General features: G+C 52.9%; 1 protein-coding gene across 1 annotated transcript in view; it reads left to right on the forward strand.

The window, feature by feature from the left end:
- Window positions 1–6,000, forward strand: part of LOC140395980 (ADP-ribosylhydrolase ARH1-like) — an 85,153-nt gene that overhangs the window by 78,482 nt on the left and 671 nt on the right.

A 6,000-nucleotide genomic window follows, 5' to 3' on the forward strand; every position in this document is an offset into this window, starting at 1 on the left:
GACGATCAGTACTGAGGGAGTGCTGCACTGTCAGAGGGTCTGTACTGAAGGAGTGCCGCACTGTCAGAGGGTCCGTACTGAGGGAGTGCTGCACTGTCAGAGGGTCAGTACTGAGGGAGTGCTGTACTGTCAGAGGGTCAGTACTGAGGGAGGGCTGCACTGTCAGAGGGTCAGTACTGAGGGAGCGCCGCACTGTCAGAGGGTCAGTACTGAGGGAGCGCCGCACTGTCAGAGGGTCAGTACTGAGGGACAGCCGCACTGTCAGAGGGTCAGTACTGAGGGGGTGCCGCACTGTGAGAGGGTCAGTACTGAGGGAGTGCCGCACTGTCAGAGGGTCAGTACTGAGGGAGTGCTGCACTGTCAGAGGGTCAGTACTGAGGGAGTACCGCACTGTCAGAGGTTCAGTACTGAGGGAGTGCCGCACTGTCAGAGGGTCAGTACTGTGGGAGTGCTGCACTGTCAGAGGGTCAGTACTGAGGGAGTGCCGCACTGTCAGAGGGTCAGTACTGAGGGAGTGCCGCACTGTCAGAGGGTCAGTACTGAGGACGTGCCGCACTGTCAGAGGGTCAGTACTGAGGGAGTGTTGCACTGTCAGAGGGTCAGTACTGAGGGAGTGCTGCACTGTCAGAGGGGCAGTACTGAGGGAGTGCAGTACTGAGGAAGTGCCGCACTGTCAGAGGGTCAGTACTGAGGGAGTGTTGCACTGTCAGAGGGTCAGTACTGAGGGAGTGCTGCACTGTCAGAGGGTCAGTACTGAGGGAGTGCCGCACTGTCAGAGGGTCAGTACTGAGGGAGTGCTGCACTGTCAGAGTGTCAGTACTGAATGAGCGCCGTACTGTCAGAGTGTCAGTACTGAGGGAGTGCCGCACTGTCAGAGGGTCAGTACTGAGGGAGTGCCGCACTGTCAGAGGGTCAGTACTGAGGGAGTGTCGCACTGTCAGAGAGTCAGTACTGAGGGAGTGACGCACTGTCAGAGGGTCAGTACTGAGGGAGTGCCGCACTGTCAGACGATCAGTACTGAGGGAGTGCTGCACTGTCAGAGGGTCAGTACTGAGGGAGTGCCGCACTGTCAGAGGGTCAGTACTGAGGGAGTGCCGCACTGTCAGAGGGTCAGCACTGAGGGGGTGCCGCACTGTCAAAGGGTCAGTACTGAGGGAGTGCCGCACTGTCAAAGGGTCAGTACTGAGGGAGTGCAGCACTGTCAGAGGGTCAGTACTGAGGGTGTGCCGCACTGTCGGAGGGTCAGTACTGAGGGAGTACCGCACTGTCTGAGGGTCAGTACTGTCGGAGTGCCGCACTGTCAGAGGGTCAGTACTGAGGGAGTGCCGCACTGTCAGAGGGTCAGTACTGAGGGAGTGTTCACTGTCAGAGGTTCAGTACTGAGGGAGTGCCGCTCTGTCAGAGGGTCAGTACTGAGGGAGTGCCGCACTGTCAGAGGGTCAGTACTGAGGGAGTGCCGCACTGTCAGAGTGTCAGTACTGAATGAGCGCCGTACTGTCAGAGTGTCAGTACTGAGGGAGTGCCGCACTGTCAGAGGGTCAGTACTGAATGAGCGCCGTACTGTCAGAGGGTCAGTACTGAGGGAGTGCTGCATTGTCAGAGGGTCGGTATTGAGGGAGTGACGTACTGTCAGAGGGTCAGTACTGAGGGAGTGCTGCACTGTCAGAGGGTCAGTACTGAGGGAGTGCCGCACTATAAGAGGGTCAGTACTGAGGGAGTGCTGCATTGTCAGAGGGTCAATACTGAGGGAGCGCCGTACTGTCAGAGGGTCAGTACTGAGGGAGTGCTGCACTGTCAGAGGGTCGGTACTGAGGGAGCGCCATACTGTCAGAGGGTCAGTACTGAGGGAGTGCCGCACTGTCAGAGGGTCAGTACTGAGGGAGTGCCGCACTGTCAGAGGGTCAGTACTGAGGGAGTGCCGCACTGTCAGAGGGTCAGTACTGAGGGAGTGCTGCACTGTCAGAGGGTCAGTACTGATGGAGTGCTGCACTGTCAGAGGGTCAGTACTGAGGGAGTGCCGTACTGTCAGAGGGTCAGTACTGAGGGAGTGCTGCACTGTCAGAGGGTCAGTACTGAGGGAGTGCTGCACTGTCAGAGGGTCAGTCCTGAGGGAGTGCCACACTGTCAGAGGGTCAGTACTGAGGGAGTGCCGCACTGTTAAAGGGTCAGTACTGAGGGAGTGCAGCACTGTCAGAGGGTCAGTACTGAGGGAGTGCTGCACTGTCAGTGGGTCAGTACTGAGGGAGTGCTGCACTGTCAGAGGGTCAGTACTGAGGGAGTGCTGCACTGTCAGACGGTCAGTACTGAGGGAGTGCCGCACTGTCAGAGAGTCAGTACTGAGGGAGTGCCGCACTGTCAGAGGGTCAGTACTGAGGGAGTGCCGCACTGTCAGACGATCAGTACTGAGGGAGTGCTGCACTGTCAGAGGGTCTGTACTGAAGGAGTGCCGCACTGTCAGAGGATCAGTACTGAGGGAGTGCTGCACTGTCAGAGGGTCCGTACTGAGGGAGTGCTGCACTGTCAGAGGGTCAGTACTGAGGGAGGGCTGCACTGTCAGAGGGTCAGTACTGAGGGAGCGCCGCACTGTCAGAGGGTCAGTACTGAGGGAGCGCCGCACTGTCAGAGGGTCAGTACTGAGGGAGTGCCGCACTGTCAGAGGGTCAGTACTGAGGGAGCGCTGCACGGTCAGAGGGTCATTACTGAGGGACAGCCGCACTGTCAGAGGGTCAGTACTGAGGGGGTGCCGCACTGTGAGAGGGTCAGTACTGAGGGAGTGCTGCACTGTCAGAGGGTCAGTACTGAGGGAGTACCGCACTGTCAGAGGTTCAGTACTGAGGGAGTGCCGCACTGTCAGAGGGTCAGTACTGAGGGAGTGCCGCACTGTCAGAGGGTCAGTACTGAGGGAGTGCCGCACTGTCAGAGGGTCAGTACTGAGGACGTGCCGCACTGTCAGAGGGTCAGTACTGAGGGAGTGTTGCACTGTCAGAGGGTCAGTACTGAGGGAGTGCTGCACTGTCAGAGGGGCAGTACTGAGGGAGTGCAGTACTGAGGAAGTGCCGCACTGTCAGAGGGTCAGTACTGAGGGAGTGTTGCACTGTCAGAGGGTCAGTACTGAGGGAGTGCTGCACTGTCAGAGGGTCAGTACTGAGGGAGTGCCGCACTGTCAGAGGGTCAGTACTGAGGGAGTGCTGCACTGTCAGAGGGTCAGTACTGAGTGAGTGCCGCACTGTCAGAGGGTCAGTACTGAGGGAGTGCCGCACTGTCAGACGGTCAGTACTGAGGGAGTGCCGCACTGTCAGAGGGGCGGCACTGAGGGAGCGCTGCACTGTCGGAGGGTAAGTGAGGTTTAGATATTTCAGTAAGCTCAGGGAAGGTGGTAAAAGAGGGGGAGGGGTGGCATTGTTAGCCAAGGACAGTATTACGGTGGCAGAAAGGACGTTTGATGAGGACTGGTCGACTGAGGTAGTATGGGCTGAGGTTAGAAACAGGAAAGGAGAGGTCACCCTGTTAGGGGTTTTCTATAGGCCTCCGAATAGTTCCAGAGATGTAGAGGAAAGGATTGCAAGATGATTCTGGATAGGAGCGAAAGCAACAGGGTAGGTGTTATGGGGGTCTTTAACTTTACAAATATTGACTGGAAACACTATAGTTTGAGTACTTTAGGTGGGTCCGTTTTTGTCCAATGTGTGCAGGAGGGTTTCCTGACACAGTATGTAGATAGGCCAACGAGAGGCGAGGCCGTATTGGATTTGGTACTGGGTAATGAACCAGGACAGGTGTTAGATTTGGAGGTAGGTGAGCACTTTGATGATAGTGACCACAATTCGATTACGTTTACTTTAGTGATGGAAAGGGATAGGTATATACCGCAGGGCAAGAGTTATATCTGGGGGAAAGGCAATCATGATGCGATGAGGCAAGACTTAGGATACATCGGATGGAGAGGAAAACTGCAGGGGATGGGCACAATGGAAATGTGGAGCTTGTTCAAGGAACAGCTACTGCGTGTCCTTGATAAGTATGTGCCTGTGAGGCAGGGAGGAAGTGGTCGAGCAAGGGAACCGTGGTTTACTAAAGCAGTCGAAACACTTGTCAAGAGGAAGAAGGAGGCTTATGTAAAGGTGAGGCATGAAGGTTCAGTTAGGGCGCTCGAGAGTTACAAGTTAGCTAGGAAGGACCTAAAGATAGAGCTAAGAAGAGCCAGGAGGGGGCATGAGAAGCCTTTGGCAGGTAGGATCAAGGATAACCCTAAATCTTTCTATAGATATGTCAGGAATAAAAGAATGACTCGGGTAAGAGTAGGGCCAGTCAAGGGCAGTAGTGGGAAGTTGTGCTTGGAGTCCGAGGAGATAGGAGAGGTGTTAAATGAATATTTTTCGTCAGGATTCACACAGGAAAAAGACAATGTTGTCGAGGAGAATACTGAGATTCAGGCTACTAGACTAGAAGGGCTTGAGGTTCATAAGGAGGAGGTGTTCACAATTCTGGAAAGTGTGAAAATAGATAAGTCCCCTGGGCCGGATGGGATTTATCCTAGGATTCTGTGGGAAGCTAGGGAGGAGATTGCTGAGCCTTTGGCTTTGATCTTTAAGTCATCTTTGTCTGCAGGAATAGTGCCAGAAGACTAGAGGATAGCAAATGTTGTCCCCTTGTTCAAGAAGGGGAGTAGAGACAACCCTGGTAACTATAGACCAGTGAGCCTTACTTCTGTTGTGGGCAAAATCTTGGAAAGGTTTATAAGAGATAGGGTGTATAATCATCTGGAAAGGAATAATTTGATTAGACATAGTCAACACGGTTTTGTGACGGGTAGATCATGCCTCACAAACCTTATTGAGTTCTTTGAGAAGGTGACCAAACAGATGGATGAGGGTAAAGCAGTTGATGTGGTGTATATGGATTTCAGTAAAGCGTTTGATAAGGTTCCCCACGGTAGGCTACTGCAGAATATACGGAAGCATGGGATTCAGGGAGATTTTGCAGTTTGGATCAGAAATTGGCTAGCTGGAAGAAGACAAAGGGTGGTGGTTGATGGGAAATGTTCAGATTGGAGTCCAGTTACTAGTGGTGTACCACAAGGATCTGTTTTGGGGCCACTGCTGTTTGTCATTTTTATAAATGACCTGGAGGAGGGCGTAGAAGGATGGGTGAGTAAATTTGCAGATGACACCAAAGTCGGTGAAGTTGTGGACAGTGCGGAAGGATGTTACAAGTTACAGAGGGACATAGATAAGCTGCAGCGCTGGGCTGAGAGGTGGCAAATGGAGTTTAATGCAGAAAAGTGTGAGGTGATTCATTTTGGAAGGAATAACAGGAAGACAGAGTACTGGGCTAATGGTAAGATTCTTGGCAGTGTGGATGAGCAGAGAGATCTCGGTGTCCATGTGCATAGATCCCTGAAAGTTGCCACTCAGGTTGAGAGGGTTGTTAAGAAGGCGTACGGTGTGTTAGCTTTTATTGGTAGATGGATTGAGTTTCGGAGCCATGAGGTCATGTTGCAGCTGTACACAGCTCTGGTGTTGCCGCATTTGGAGTATTGCGTGCAATTCTGGTCGCCGCATTATAGGAAGGATGTGGAAGCATTGGAAAGGGTGCAGAGGAGATTTACCAGAATGTTGCCTGGTATGGAGGGAAGATCTTATGAGGAAAGGCTGAGGGATTTGAGGCTGTTTTTGTTAGAGAGAAGAAGGTTAAGAGGTGACTTAATTGAGGCATACAAGATGATCAGAGGATTAGGTAGGGTGGACAGTGAGAGCCTTTTTCCTCGGATGGTGATGTCTAGCACGAGGGAACATAGCTTTAAATTGAGGGGAGATAGATATGACAGATGTCAGAGGTAGGTTCTTTACTCAGAGAGTAGTAAGGGTGTGGAATGCCCTGCCTGCAACAGTAGTGGACTCGCCAACACTAAGGGCATTCAAATGGTCATTGGATAGACATCTGGACGATAAGGGAATAGTGTAGATGGGCTTTAGATTGGTTTCACAGGTCGGCGCAACA

This window comes from Scyliorhinus torazame, chromosome 19 (genome assembly GCF_047496885.1).
Source record: "Scyliorhinus torazame isolate Kashiwa2021f chromosome 19, sScyTor2.1, whole genome shotgun sequence".
NCBI classification, from domain to species: Eukaryota; Metazoa; Chordata; class Chondrichthyes; order Carcharhiniformes; family Scyliorhinidae; genus Scyliorhinus; species Scyliorhinus torazame.